The following is a 15,960-nucleotide window of genomic DNA, read 5'->3' as shown; positions in this document are numbered from 1 at the left end:
AGTGTGCGTAAAGGTGTGTTTCTGTGTGTGTCTCTGTGTGTGGAAGGGTGTGGTAGTTTTTAATGCATGTAAACCTTTTGTCAAATATTCGTGAGTTGTTTTTTTCCCTGCCAGAGGACTGCAGATGCAGATTATCCCAAGGCTAACTCTGGTACAATGCATCAAATGGCAACAATCAAAGGATGAGCTCGACCAACTGAGCTACTACTGCTCTTCAGTGCTGCCGGGGCATCTCCCCAAGGAGCCATCTCCAAGGAGCCATCTCCAGTACTTAAGCTGGTCTTTGTCAGGACTAACCTGACTCACAACAGACTGACGTGTGTGTCACTCTGAATGGACTTGTGCACATTATCAGTCTGGGATGGCTCTCGCTAAAAAAGATCAGAAAACGTGGAATGTCATGATGAATATTTCAATCTGAATCTGAACAAGCTGAAAAATCAAACTTTTGTTACATCCAGTTGAGAGAAAAGCACAGACATGTTCCCTGTGAACAGATGCACAAAGCTCTGACCTGCTGCACATTTTCACAAAGACAATAGTCTGTACTGATGTTAAAATAGTCTGAAGTATTTCTGTTGGCATCACCGTGTTTGTTTTGATTTTATTGATCCTTTGGTGATTGACACATCACCTGTGTCCATCACCTGTCGGGCCTATCGCATCAGCAGAGCCACACCAACATGGATTCTATATCGTGAGAATCCACCTTGCAGTGTGAGGTGAGGTCAGGACCACCTGAGCTGGAGGATTTGACCTGTTGTGCATGTTTTGGGCTGATGGGGGAAACCAAAGTGCCTGGAGGAAACCCTCCGAGACACAGGTAGAACATGCAAACTCCACAGAGAAACTTCTTCCTGTGAGGCGAGAGTGCTATAGCCGCATTTCATCCAGAGTCATTTTCAGTCTGTCCTCTGACGGCCTCTGCCTCACAGATGCTAAGTGCCTGATTAGCATCTAAACTAGCCTCACTTGACCAAAGTTTGAGCAGCCTGTTGTAAATGAAGTAGAGTATACCATAATCCACCTTTTTTGTTCAAATACAGATGAACAAAAATCGCGTCCTTCACCCTTGTTCACACCAAACATAGATAAATACATAAATAAACAGATACAAAATAAAATAAACAAAATAAAAGGCAAAACAAACAAACAACAAAAAAACTCTCCAAATCACCATGACTCAGCGCTGTCGTGTGCCGTATGCAAAGCCAGTGAGGGATGAAGCAGTAAAGATGTCATTTGGCAAGGACATCTCCTCCTCCCCTCCTCCCCTCCTCCCTCCATCCCTCCATCCCCCTCCAAGAGCACGAGCCCATTCAACAGAACCGGACCGCTCTCTGGAGGCCAAAATTGAGCCATGTCCGGGCCCTTGACAAGATGAATTCACACGATAATGAGCGCGTTTGGGATTTATGGGTGACGCCATCCTTCAGCGGGGCGTACTGGCATATTTTCAGCCAAATTTGTGAAGCACGATCTCAAAAAATGCCAGTTTGCCCCATGGAGCCTCCCAACCAACTCTTTGCATGTTGATTTAGAGATTGTACGTCAGATGCCTTTCCAAAGACAACTCAAAGTAAATGTTTTTTTTAGGTGTTTCTCTCCATGGGGTTTGGAGCGATGGAGAATTAACACTGTTGCCATAGTAATTAACAATTCAAAACCCAATATTTTATCTTTTTAATGGTTAAATGTCCTAAAAGGTCATCCGTAAACAGGAGAAAACCCATGATTAGAACCCATAGTGGCATAGAGATCACAGCACGAGAAGGTCCCAGGTTCAACTCCAGGTCTGGGTGAAGTTTGCGTCTCGATGCTAAATTTTCCGTTTGAATCAATGCACAATGTTTTGGTTGAAAATACAGTGGTCCCTGGTTTATCGCAGGGGTTACGTTCTAAAAATAACCCACAATAGGCGAAATCTGCAAAGTAGTCAGCTTTATTTTTTACAATTATTACATGTTTTGCAGCTGTAAAACCCCTCACCACACACTTTATACACTTTTCACCTTGAGATCCCACCAAAAGAAGGAAGTGTCTGGGATGAGGGAAGTCAAGGAGTCCTCTGTCCTCGTGACCTGGCCCCATATAAGCGGAAAAAGATCACGTAAAAAAAAAAAAAATCACGTATTTAGGGGGGAAAAAAGTGTATTGTGTAGCAAATATAGTCCATCCCATTTACTCAGATTAGATTTTTTTCCCAAGGCGCAACTGGCAACACCTCAAGGCACACTAATGGTTGGAATCAAGGTTCTAGAAGATCCCTCAACCTGTTCACCACCTCCTCCAGTGCGTCTCAGGACACACTCAGACAGAGCTGTCCAATCCGGTTTGTTCATTTCAGTGACATATGGGAAACGTGGGAGCTCAATAGAATCAAACTTTCTCAAAACTCTCTCAGATGAACAGGTTTAGTGCAAGCAGGTTCTGCTTCCAGACAGCATTGGACCTTTTTCTGTTGAGTTTTATTATGTTTTTTGTATGCAGTAGTTTATTTAAATGTATTAATTTATCTTTATTTACACAGGGAGAGCCTAATAAGAGCTCTCAGACACAGACACTCTTTTTCATGGACGCCCTGTTCAAATACAGAACAATACAAACAAAAAGGAAATAAGTACACAGATCCATTTAAAACATTAAAAACAGGAGCAGGTGTGTGTTTAAAGTTTATCACCGGATTATTAAAGTGCATTAGTGGCACCAGTGTATCCAGTTTTGCATGTCCTTCAAATATATATATTCAATTTTTGTGAAGCAAAACAGCCAAGAGCTTTTTTCCCCTATTTCAGATCTGGTCTGCAGACAGTTTTTAGATGTAGACAATCATGAGATCTTGTATTAAAATTCTCTGTATCAATGTTCACCCATAGACAGTATATATAAATGGACATAGCTAATGTGCTAGCTGCTGTGTTCCAAAGGAGAAGTGATCATGGGCGCACTTCCAACTCCATCGACTCTGGCTCCAATTCACTTTATACTGAAAAACTATGGCCCCTCTGTCTGAAAATGTGGCTGTCAGGTTTGTTATTCTGACCTTAAAATGTTCATATTAACCTGCTCTACATGATCCTGGTGTTTTTATTTCGCTATTTTCTCTGTAAATCAAGATCTGAACATTAATAACAGACAAATCAGGCGCCTTCTTTCTCTGAGGTCTCTCCCACTAGCGTTAGCAACAGCTTTGATGGACAGCGTTGCTAAGCGCCTGCTCCCTGCTAAACCAACGGTGTGGATGGGAACGGGGGTTACCTTAAACAGCCTCGCTCCAGATTGGCTTTTTGGTTGCTATGATACTCACAGTCTGAATTACAATGAGCTTCATTTGACTGGAGCTGAACGCTATGGCTGACGTCACACTCGGTCACACTTATTCAACTCTTTATACAGTCTATGTGTTTAACAAGAGAGTGAGATATTCAGGCAGTCTATCATCGCAGTCCCTTATAAATACATTTCATACAGTGTTGTTCTCTTCTGACAGATAGCGATGGCCACAGGGGACAAAGCAAAGTAATAAAGATTTCTGTAAATGCACCAGTATTCCCCATACGGCTAGTTTCCCTCTGTAGTTCCAAAGGTAAAGACAATATTAACATCATACATAAAAAAAAGGTTAGTAAAAGATATAAAAGTTAAGAGGTCATATAAAAGCAAATTACTGAGTGAAATGTGTAAGAGTATTCTGCAAAAACACACAGAGATAGACCTGTACAAGGTGAGTTTATTTTTATAGCACAATTCTTACACAATGTAGAATAAGAAAGACATTACAATACAATACAACAAATCAAAACATAAATAATCATCATAAAATTAACATTAAAAGAAAAGAGTGCAGAATAAAACCCTTTCAGTCGTATGCACAGCTAAACAGAACCGTTTTGAGCCTGGATTTAAACATTGCCACAGTAGAAGCCTGTCTCACACCTTCAGGAAGACTGTTCCAGGTTTTAGGAAACGCAGATTCTCCATGTTTAGTCCTGACTCTGGGCACCAGCAGGAGGCCGGTCCCTGAAGTCCTCAGAGTGTGAGATGGTTTATATGGCACTAACGAGCAGAGCTGCTTTAATGTCTATTCTCTGAGCTACAGGAGCCAGTGCAGAGGCCTGAGCTCGTACTTCCTGGTTCTAGTCAGGACCTGAGCAGCAGCATTCTGGATGTACTGCAGCTGTGTTAAGGCTGTTTGGAGAGGCCAGTGAGCAGGCTGCTACAAAAGTCTAACCTACTGGAGACAAACACATGGATAAGTCTCTCCAGCGACACTTATGTTCCCAAACACTTCCTCAGGCACCTCTAAAACATGTACAAGGCTCTGCTCTGGGGCCCAAGCTCGTCTATAAAAGAGACTCTTGATCTGAAAGGCTTAAATGTAGATTAGCATTTTCAGGATGACAGTGATTGGTCGTGGCGTAGATGGTCACATTTCCATCAGGTTGCCCCTGGGCAGAGACATAAAAAATGAACCAAACTGTGAAGGGTATATCTATAGTACAGACAACTGATAGAATATTTCTCCATTTAGACTTTATATTTCCATAGCCCGGCACTGGCACAAGGTCATAATATTATTTAATAACAATTCCCGATGTATTAAGAGATTTCCATAGCAGCCACTCGGACCGGTCTCCTTTTGAGCTGCTAACCTTTCGCCCTTGGATTATGTGCAATAGGTAGAACATGATTTATGTATTTAGTGAATGTATACAAACATTGATTTTACCCTTAGGAAAGGATATGGAAGACTGCATCCCAAAATAAACGGTTCCTACGTCCTCTGAGGGCTCCGGCTTATCAGGCTGAGCATAACAGTGTACTACTCACTATACAGTCACAACCTTTAGAGTAGACAATGTTCTTTATTTTTTTAAATGTATATCGATATAGTATTTCATTTTGTGTAACTTCAGATCAAGTCTAGTTAAAGAAGACCTATTGTAAAGGAATGACTTTCTGTCTGGCATTGGAAAAGATAAGCTACTCTACAAAAAACAAACTTGACAAGTTTTGGGAAATATGGACATTATTCTATAATTTTTTGGTGAATAATAACATATCTGTTGACGGCTGGGTAAACGATACTGTTTAATTATTTTTGCAATATTATTAGATTTAATTATATAAGTCTGTGGGTATATGTATGTATGTGGATATGTGTACATGTATATAGGTGTAGGTATGTGTGTATATATGTATATGTATATATATATATATGTATGTATGTATATTATGTATACATATTTATTACTATTATTGTTATTTAATTTCTATCTGCCTCTCTCTTCCACAGTGTCTTTTATTTATAATTTAGTATTAGTATCATTATTCTAACTACTAATATAACTTTTTCTGTTTCATACCACCCTTGTTATTACTGTTTATGTTCTTTGTCTAAGTGCCTTGTTTTTTGTTTTTTTGTTTTGTTTTTTTGTTGTTGTTTTTTTTTGGTTTTTGTTCAAATGGAAATGAAAAATCTTAATAAACACATGTTTAAAAAAAAAAAAAAGAAAAAAAAAAAAAAGAAGACCTATTGTGTTTGCTTGTGTCTTCTGTATAGTTATAATCTGTGGATAATGTGTGGACACCTGTGGATCCTTTTGTTATAATTTGGACATTTTAAATCGCAGTATTCTTCTAAAATGGCTTAACAAAAGGAACATGTTATTGATTAAGGAAACTAAATTGAACAAAGTAAGAACGTCACAGTGGGTATACACACAACTTCAGAGGGTAAATGAGAAAGAAACAACTATAACATGGTTAAAAGCTCTAAAAAGTTGATTTTGCAGGTCCACTTTAAAGGGAAATTACTTATTCTCCATATTTTTAACCTGTAACCACCAGGTAAGTTTAAAGTTTAAAGTGGAGCTAAACACTAAATCTACTTTTTATTACTAAACTGTGCATATAGTGTTTGAATAACATCGTCTACTGTTCCTAGTCCTTAATATCCACTTTAGTGCAAACTGGGTACATCAAAAAAACTGAAACTGATGTGCTGTTTCCTGTGGCCTCTGCAATTTCAAGTACTAGGTGACATCATACATGACTGCCCTGATTAGAGCACTAAGAACGCAGAAGTGGAGTTTGAAGTCTTGATATCTGTTAGTCCAATCACACTGTTTCTCATATGTCCAGACCCTGCCCTCACTCTTTTCTTTAGTCCATGTACTTCCCAAGTTAGCAGCTTTATTTGAAATGTGGTTGTGGGAGGAGTTTAAGTGTTTAGTCCCATTTTAATTGCACTATACTTGATTTTTGCCTTCTTAAACAGAACTAGTTCATTTTAAACGATTTGCAGTGGTCCAAAGTTATTCCTCACTTACCTTATGCATTCTGAACATCCTAATTACTCACCACGATGAGTTTATAAGCGCTTTTTACAACTTCCAAAGGCCACAGTGGAGTTTTGCAGTCATAGTTAAGCTAACAACTAGCAACTGCTAACACATACACAGACATATGATCTACTCCATTCAGTGTAGTCAAGAGTGCAGTGAGTGTTACATTGGAGAAACTAAACACTCCATAAGAGAATGTACCAATACGGTGCGAAAACTCCTCTGGACCACAGTCTGCTGCACATCTCCATCTCAAAACCACTAACCACTCCTTTGAAGATAATGAGGTTCAGATCTTAGCCAGAGAAAAGAAATGGTTTGAGAGGCAAGAAGCAATTTTTGTTGGGAAACACAATCCTTCCTTGAACAGGAATGGGGGTTTAAACATCTGTCCCCCATCTATAACTCCATCCTCAGACCCAAAGCAAACAAAGGAAACAAAAAGAACAACAGAGCGAGCCAGGTTGCCAATAGGTATGAAAAACACCCATTAAGGGGTGCATGAATATGTTTAGTATGTCTCTGGCACAGTGCGCACTTATTGTAACTCAATAGACCTAGCCTTCATACACAAACTGGAGACAATAGCTGTTTACAGTTTCAGTGTAGTTAGCCCCTCTCTTCAGACAGATATATGTCCACCAGCAATCTGACCAGAACTGAAGTAGCGGCTTGGATGAGCAGCCAAACGTCTTCACTCTTACAACGATTTGTCCAGCTGACAGATTTTACTTTTGACTTTTATTATACACAGTTCAGACACTTTATACACTGACATATTTTGACCTTGAGAGCTGCTTATCCAACATAGACAAATTTTGCATGGGAAAAAAATTGGTACAGCACCTTTAAAGCCATACTGTTGACATAGGCAGTTGGACCCACAACCAGCATAGTAGCATAATGCCCCTTTAAGATATGTTTTTGTGATGAAAGCTCTTAAGGCACAGTGACATGATACAGCTTCTTTAAAAACTGGATTCATTTGATAGCAGTATTTTTGCCAAACGGTTGCAAACGGTGGGCCATTTGTTGAGCTGACTCAGTCTGACCCAGGGCTTAAAAGCTCTGAAAATATGTGGCTATTTCCCTGCACGCTCATGGTTTCACCGAGGTCAAAGCCGCAGCATCCTCTTCCAATCCGTTTGGCTCCACAGTTACAAGGGTAAATGGTTAGAAAGAGCAAAAGCATCTGACGAGCCATTAGACGGATCCCTTTAGATCATTTCATTTCACCCCACAGTCCCTTGAAGGTATTTGTTCAGCATCCTACCAAAGTGTAACCAGTTCAATCCTCATTCAAGATTCATATGATTTTTGTTCCTGGATAAGTTCCTGGATTCCATTTAAAGAGGGGGTATTAAACTTCTATGGGGTATTAATTCACATATTTAGATCACCATGTTTCCTTTTATTGTTTTGTACATGCTATATTCGCAGAAAACAACGTATTAACATGTTTTATAAGTTTCACATTTGTTTCTGATGCTCTGAGTCTGCCCTTTCTTTGCTCCTCACGCTAAGTCACTCCCCCTTCAGAGCGCTATTCCAACACAACCAGTGTGAATTTCACTAATAAAACTAACTAACATCAGGTTTGTGAAGTTGTAGTGTATTGTTTTTATATCATGATTTTGGAAAAGCTGAAGTTTAATCTGTCAACTGGACAAATTGTTGTAGGAGTGAAGATGTTTGGCTGCTCATCCAAGACGCTTCTTCAGTTCTGGTCAGATTGCTGGTGGACATATATCTGTCTGAAGAGAGGGGCTAACTACACTGAAACTGTAAACAGCTATTGTTTACAGTTTCAGCCTTACTGACCTCCATTCAACTTTTAATGTCCTACTGGGATTTCTTGCTTCCTTTGTTTGCTTTGGGTCTGAGGATGAAGTTATAGATGGAGGAGAGATGATGTCTCAGGCCCCCATTCCTGTTCAAGGAAGGATTGTCTTTCCTAAAAAAAAAGCTTCTTTAACTCCCCTCTCAAACCATGTATTTTCTCTGTCTAAGATCTGAACCTCACTATCTTCAAAGGAGTGGTTAGAAGCTTTGAGGTGGAGATGGACAGCAGACTGTGGTTCGGAGGAGCTCTCTCAACATTGTTTGTTCTCTTAAGGTAGGGGTGTCAAACACATTTTCACCGAGGGCCACATCACCAAAATGGCTGCTCTCGAAGGGTCAAATGTAAAATAAAACTAACAAATTTTTAAACTTATTGATTAATGTTTCTGTATTTATTACTTATTCAAGTTACAAATATTGCATATGCATTTGCCTAGATGTAAAAATATGGCTGTGTAACTGCGTATCTCCTGATAAACTTAGATTTTAAGACGATCATACCTTTTAATTTACCCTGTCGAGGGCCACATAAAATGATGTGGAGGGCCACATTTAGCCCGCGGGCCTTGAGTTTGACACATGCGTCTTATGGAGTGGCTGTTTATTTTCTCCAATGTAACACGCACACAGACATCATGCTTTTGTATATTTATGAAAAATGGCCACGCGGGAGGAAGGGTGACATAGGTTTGTGGGCAGAGCTTTGGACAGGGGGAGGAGGTTCAAATACAAAGGAGGGTTCAAATACATTCCAGGAGAGATCACAGGATTACTCAAACATGCAGGGATGACATCTGTAACCTCTTCAGACATGTTTTTGATGACCGAACATTAAAACATGCTACAAAGCTCCACGCTGATTTTGCCTAATACCTCCTTTTTAATCCATAACTGTCTTGTGGTGCTGAACCTTAGTGAAAAATAGTTCATTCTCATTAAACATTCTGCTAGTTTTACAGTAAATCTATTCATCCCATTCAGACCAGTTTGCCAATGAAATGTCCAAATTATAACATAATGATTCACAGGTGTCATAGATTATAACTACACAGCAAACACAAGCACAATAGGTCTTCTTTAAAGTTACCAAGTAGTCATCTGTCACTCCAGATTACTTCCACCGTAGCAGCAGAACTTCAGCCACCTCAGCCTCCTGTGTTCACCATCACTAAATCCTAAAATGCAACATTATTTGTCTTAAAAGTTAAAGTCAGTATTTGCCAAATGTTGTATTGGCTCTGCTCCATGATATCAGAGGTCAAAAACAGAACAGAGAAAATGCTGTGGTAAACATGTCAAACTTTTTACGTTTCCAGCCTTCCAGCAATGTTTATAGCTTCTAGTGCATTTTAATACAAAAACTCTGTTCACAACAATCCTAGCTTCAAATAACCTCCACTTCAAAATGCTGGAATATGACAATTTGATTTATAGTTAGAAGCAACTATTCCAACTTTATTAAACACCATTTTTCAAGCTTATGCAAAGTTACATTTTCAGCTTTGCCTGCGTGACTTGACGACACAAGCTTAAAAGACCAACAGCATATTGTTTTTACTTAATATATGTTGCACATTTAGTCAATCTTACAAGCTTAAAACAGTTAGTTCCACCTGGTGATGTCACAAGGGGGCGCGCCTCCATGTTTTTTAAAGTCTATACTCTATACATATTCATTTGACTTAAAGAGGGGGTATTATGCAAAAAATAGTTTGAGCTTTCTACCATAATATTGTTCGTTCGTCAAAAAAAAAAAAAAAAGCCTGAAGATGTCATCAGTGCATGTTTGAGTAATTTAGTGATCTCTCAGTTTAAAGATTATTTTACGGTTTCTGTGCAATTCTCCACCCACATGTCCAAGCTCCCAAAAACATAAAACAAAACTGTACACAATGTAGTTTCTTTAGCGGGATGCATGCTGATTGTTTTGTGATAGCACTCTGAAGGGGGAGTGAGTTAGCGTGGAGAGCAAAGGGAGGGGAGAGGGAGAATATAGCATTTTTAAACATGTTAATACATTGTTTTTGGCAAATATAGCATTTTCAGAATAATAAAAGGTAACATGGTGATCTCCCATAGAAGTAAAATACCCCTCTTTAAAGAAGTCATATTGTGTTTAGTTTGAGTATTTAGTATTAAACTATAGCATAACAGACATAGATAATGATCTAACTTTTATTTTTTATACTATATTGTTGGTAAAATACTTTTCTGCTTAGATCCATTGACGTCCTGTTCGAAATGGAAGAACTGATATGACCCGCCTGTTACTGGATTTTCATTTATACGTTTTTTGTAGTTGAAAAATTGATGTGACATTTTAGAACGCTGCATTTATGACTTCGAGTCAAACATTTTTTAAAATAACTGCAAATAATTACTTCTTCCCACTCCATTTTGAGCATTAGTCTTTCATTTGTATGAGTCAATCTTAGACTTAAATAGTTCCAATTGCTTCATCTCTATACCATTTTGTTTGTTCTGCTATGCCTTGAAATAAATATCATAAACTGACCATAGACTATATATATAAATGGACGTAGCTAACTTGCTAGCTGAGATGTTCGAAATAGGAAGTGATCATGGCCGCGCTTTCAGCTTCAATGATTCTGGCTCCAATTCATTTTACATTAGAAAACTGTTGTTGGTCTGTAACTGCTGCTGCCAAACATGATCCTACTGTTTTTTTTTTAGTCCACTTCATTATACAGTCCATGGATGTTGTAGCCAACATAGCAGCTACATCACTCAAGTCAATGAAATAAACACACAAGTATGTACAGAGCCATGGGCGGAGCTGCTTATAATGGACCAAACAGAAAGGCGGAGCCAAAGGTGTAAAAATAAGTTTAAATTTAATAAAGCCAAAAAATTTACATTAATAACTAATTTACTAAAGGCTTAATATAATTCAAATAATAAAAACTAAAAGCTCAACTGGAGTCAATTTAAACCAACCAGACAAAAGAAGAGTGGTGTTTAAATACAAGAGGACTAACCCAGAATGAACACAAGGGGAAGGTACTACACTAAAAGATAAACTAAAACTACTAACTTATACAAATAATGTAACATAAGGCAAATAATTAATCAAATAACTTAATTGCGTTCCCCCCTTTCTTTGGTCCAGGTGGATTTTCCCAAGTCCTTATAAGGGCATAGATCTGAGAGTCATCTGCAGAGTTGTGGTAGGACACATTATTGCTGTGTATTAACTGGCCTAATGACAACATGTAGAGACTGAACAACAGTGGTCCCCGGATTGACCCCTGGGGCACCCCAGAGGTCAGGGACATTTTTATCTCAAACACATTTTCCAATTTCAAAGTAAATATAGGAATTAAATTAAACCATGTGTATTGTAATGGATAAATGCAATGTGATAAAAATGTACTATTTGAAATGCAATTAAATAATGGAAAAATACTGACACTGGAGTGGGAGTAGAGGTATCAGCCACACTGCTCAAGAGCGGAACAACACAGGATTACTCAAACATAAAACAGCATCATAAAATGTCCCCTAATTTGTTGCGATCAGTTGCTCTTTTGTGCCAAGTTCAATTGACTTTTGAACAAGCACTAAAGGAAGGATTATATGAGCCCCTTAACTGACCTCTTTTTGTTTTGTCATGTTTCATCTTTTTGTTATATGAGATACAGACACTGTTTAATGAATGTACCAAATTATAAATAACAGGATAAATATATTTCTTTGAATTTCCATGTTTATTGATGTTAGGCATATTTAAAGAGGAGGGTATTAGATTTCTATGCTGTATTTACTGCTAATATATAACATAATTAGATCACCATGTTACCTTTTATTGTTTTGAAAATGCTATAGAGTTGTCCCTCGCTATATAGCGGTTCACCTTTCTCTGTCCCGCTGTTTCTCTGATTTTTTTGGTTTACTTTTACATGCTTTTTTAGTGTATGTATGCGCATTGTGTTCTGCGTCCTGATTGGCTAAGGGACTGTAGACCATTGTCCATCAGTCTCCTCCGTGCCGTGTCTCCTGTACAGTACAGAATGTGTTCAGACAAATTTACAGAAATGTTGAATCGCAGTGTGATTCTGAAGTGCTGTATGTTTGCAAGTTTTCTCCCCGACAAAACCCACAATGTCGATGAAACCTTCTGCACCGACAAATTTCAGAAACACTTTTGACTAATGTGCTTCTCTGCAAGGAGAGGCGCCTCTGTGGATACCGCTGGAGCAAAGACACAAGAAAAACACATTTAAAGTGATCACCGAGGAAGAGGGAGATAATATACAAAGGTTTGAACTTTGAGAGTGTTTAAACAAGAGAGAAATGGGAGAAAATGTTAATGTCTGTGTGAGAAAAGTGTATAGTGTGTGGTGAGGGGTTTTACAGCTGCAAAACATAGAGAATAATTGTAAAAAATAAAGCTGAGTACTTTGCGGATTTCGCCTTAGATCGTAACCCAACAAGCGATAAACAAGGGACCGCTGTATTCACCGAAAACAACATATTAACATATTACTTAAGTTTCAGTTCTGTTTTTGACACTAATTGCTCCCCGTGCTAAGTCAGCCCCGCCTTCTCCTCAGGTTTATGTAGTTGTAGTGTATTGTTTATGTATATTTATGGAGATATGTCATGTAGGAGCATGGGTGAGATAAACTTGTGGAGGGCACAGCATTGGACAGAATCTTATCGCTAACTCTAAAGAGTGTTTGTACAAAGCCCGAGAGCGATCGCTAAATTATTCAAACATGCCTGGATGACATCTAAAACCCCTTCAGGCATGTTTTTGATGAAGTAACATTATAACATGGTCGAAAGCTAGAAGTCAACTTTGCATAAAACTCCTTCTTTAACTTCAGTCACAGTTTGCATCCAAAGATACGAGCTGACGAGTTTCCCACACAAACAGTATTTTAAGTTATAACACAAAAAAATACCAATACAACACAGGAGTCAAGAAGTATAAAAATAACTCTGAATAATCCATAATACTGAAAGCTCAATATGGACGTTGAGAAATGCGAGAAGAAACACCACTCCTGGATCTCCAGTTCATTATTGGTGCCTGGTCAGCCCAATTTCATGTTTACTACAAAGCAAGCTCCATCTTCATAATAATGTATCCCAGCATGCTCGGCGGCTACAAGCTCGTCTCATACTGATCTAAGAAAGCCAGTTGTGTACTCGATGACTCATGCATAGTGAGGGGAGAAATGAAAATACGCGCAACCACAAACAACACGCTGATTCTGAGCTAGTCCCAGTCACGAACACGGTAAATAAGCTCGTGTTTGAATGTCAAGAATTTTATTATGGATTATGGCTACGAGGTGGATTAGAGCACCGAGGAAGGGGGCTCGTGAGGTTAGCTTTGGGCCAAACTAAGAACGAGTACGTGAGTAAGAAAGAGCATGTTAAAAAAACAGGGGTGGAAAGTAACTCATTAGAAATGTTCAGATTACTGTACTTGCTCTTGAGTATAATTCTAGTTATGTAATTGAAATGAGTTACAGTACACACTAGCAGAGGCAGACCTAGCGACATACTAGATACATACATGATTTTGTATGTTTCATCCATAGACTGTTTGTATAACTGGACATAGCTGCTGCGTTCCAAATAGGAAATGATCATGGTTGTGCTTCCAGCTCCGTCAACTCTGACTTCAGTTAATTTTCTATTGAAAAACTGTCGCCCCTCTCTCTGTAACTGCTTCTGTCAGGCTTGCCATTTTGGTCTTAAGATGTTCATATTAACCCTCTCTACATGATCCTGGTGTTTTTTTCATTATTGTGTCTGTAAGTTAAGATTTAAACATTAATAACAGACAAATCAGGCGTCTTCCCTCCGCAAAGTCGCTCCCTCTAGCGTTGGCAACAGGTTTTACTGACAGCGTTGCTAAACCAGTGGTGTGACCCGGAAGCAGTGTTACCTTCAACAGCCTCGCTCCAAATTGGCTCGTGGGTTGCTATGATACTTGTGGTTGGAATTCCAAACATGGAACACTTATCCAAATTCGCTGCTATAAGCGCTAGCTTTGATGAGCTTCATTTGACTGGAGCTGAACACTCATCACATACAAATGAATGATGAATCTCCATATTAAAGCATAACATGTTTATGTCACTCACATGTTCCCCTCATGAATAATATGTAAAAGAGGACGTTTAGTCGTCACTATCTATTAGAAGGTTGGGGTTGGGGCACACAGGGTCACAAAGCTCAACGTAAAATTAGTTCAGCTGCTAGTTTTTTTTTTTTTATAGCAAAAGGTTTACACAGTCAACAGACTCTTAATGAGGTGTAAATGTGGTCAGTGGTTTGGTACCAACTGGGAACGCCTGCATGTCCCAAAATCTGTCCGGACTAGCCAAGTTGCTAAATTGTCGATATCAATGGGCAATGCTCATTCTGTTTACATTAAGTCCAGCCTCTAGGGTTATGTGACCAGTTTTTTTTTTTATTATAAACTTCTACACCTCTGGATTGAGTTGGTTTGTAATAATAAAACTGTGAAAAGAGCACATGATGTAGAACATTGTTATAATATTGTTACTCACTCTATTGATGACTTATTCACATATCTTTTAGTCAGTATAAGCTGAGAGTGCATTTCTTTGGCATTCTGGTCATCTTCAAGCAGAGTTTATATTTTGGCTACTGTTGGTGGGGATCAAATTACTCAAACATAGGGACACCTGGGACATTTCTTGTATAAAACCCTACCCGGTGTTACATAACTTTGCATGTTCCATCTTAAATTTGCTTAGCCTTTAGCTCAGATTCCAGTTTTCCACACTAATTATCTGAAATAAAACACCAGAAAGTTTTCACACTCAAAAAAATTGTAACGAGATCTCATGCACATGCACCCAGACAAAACCCTCTTGATTATTCATAACATGCTCTTTTTTTAGGGCTAATGCTAACAGCTATTGGACCAAATACAGACAACTGACGACTTAGTTCTAACATTTTTCCAGATTAGCTGAGTTGCTACCTGATAGATAGCATGGGCATTGAACTCTGCGTCTACTAATTATATATTTATGCTAATTCCTGCCCGCTGAGAGAAGCAGGAAGTACACCAAAACCTGTGTCATGCCTGCTCATGCTAATATATGCAGATGAGCTAGGATACATAAATACACCATGGTCCCCCTGGTGGACAGATCTAAAATTAGCTGACCAGTCCTTCACCCTAAACAGTCTGGAATTGCTGAGTGTGTGAGAGTGAACCAAAGTGTGCTAAGCCTCATGGGAGCAAAGCCATAGTGAAATACAAACTCATTTACATAAACATGGAAGAAGTTGAGCCTTTTTTCTATACTTTAAACCCAGTCCGTGTAGTGAGGTGTATTCATGGTACAATGCTACTGCCAATATGTACTTTTTATTCATAGCACAAAAAGCAAATACGGTGCAAACGATATTCCATCTTAAGTTATTCATACACATTCACACATTCAGTAGTCAGTAGCCTCTTGTGCTCCACCGTTTTATGCATTTTAAAGTAGGTTAGATAAAGATTCTTCAGGTTCTAATCCAGACAGCTTCTCTTAGGATGCAACACCGATCTATTAAATTCATAAATGGTAAATGGTTGTGTTTTTATATAGTGCTTTTCCACTTTCAAGGCACTCAAAATGCTTTACATTAAGGAACCACTCACCCACTGACACACACATTCGTACTGTGGGAGCTGGAATTTGAATTGTGGTTTAGTGGATTTGGTCGCTTAATCAGTGCCGTTTATGTTGAGAACAGGATTTGATTCCTA

Source organism: Periophthalmus magnuspinnatus, chromosome 24, assembly GCF_009829125.3.
Source record: "Periophthalmus magnuspinnatus isolate fPerMag1 chromosome 24, fPerMag1.2.pri, whole genome shotgun sequence".
Taxonomy (NCBI): Eukaryota; Metazoa; Chordata; class Actinopteri; order Gobiiformes; family Gobiidae; genus Periophthalmus; species Periophthalmus magnuspinnatus.
The sequence above is the reverse complement of the archived record's forward strand: the minus strand, read 5'-3'. Positions refer to the sequence as shown.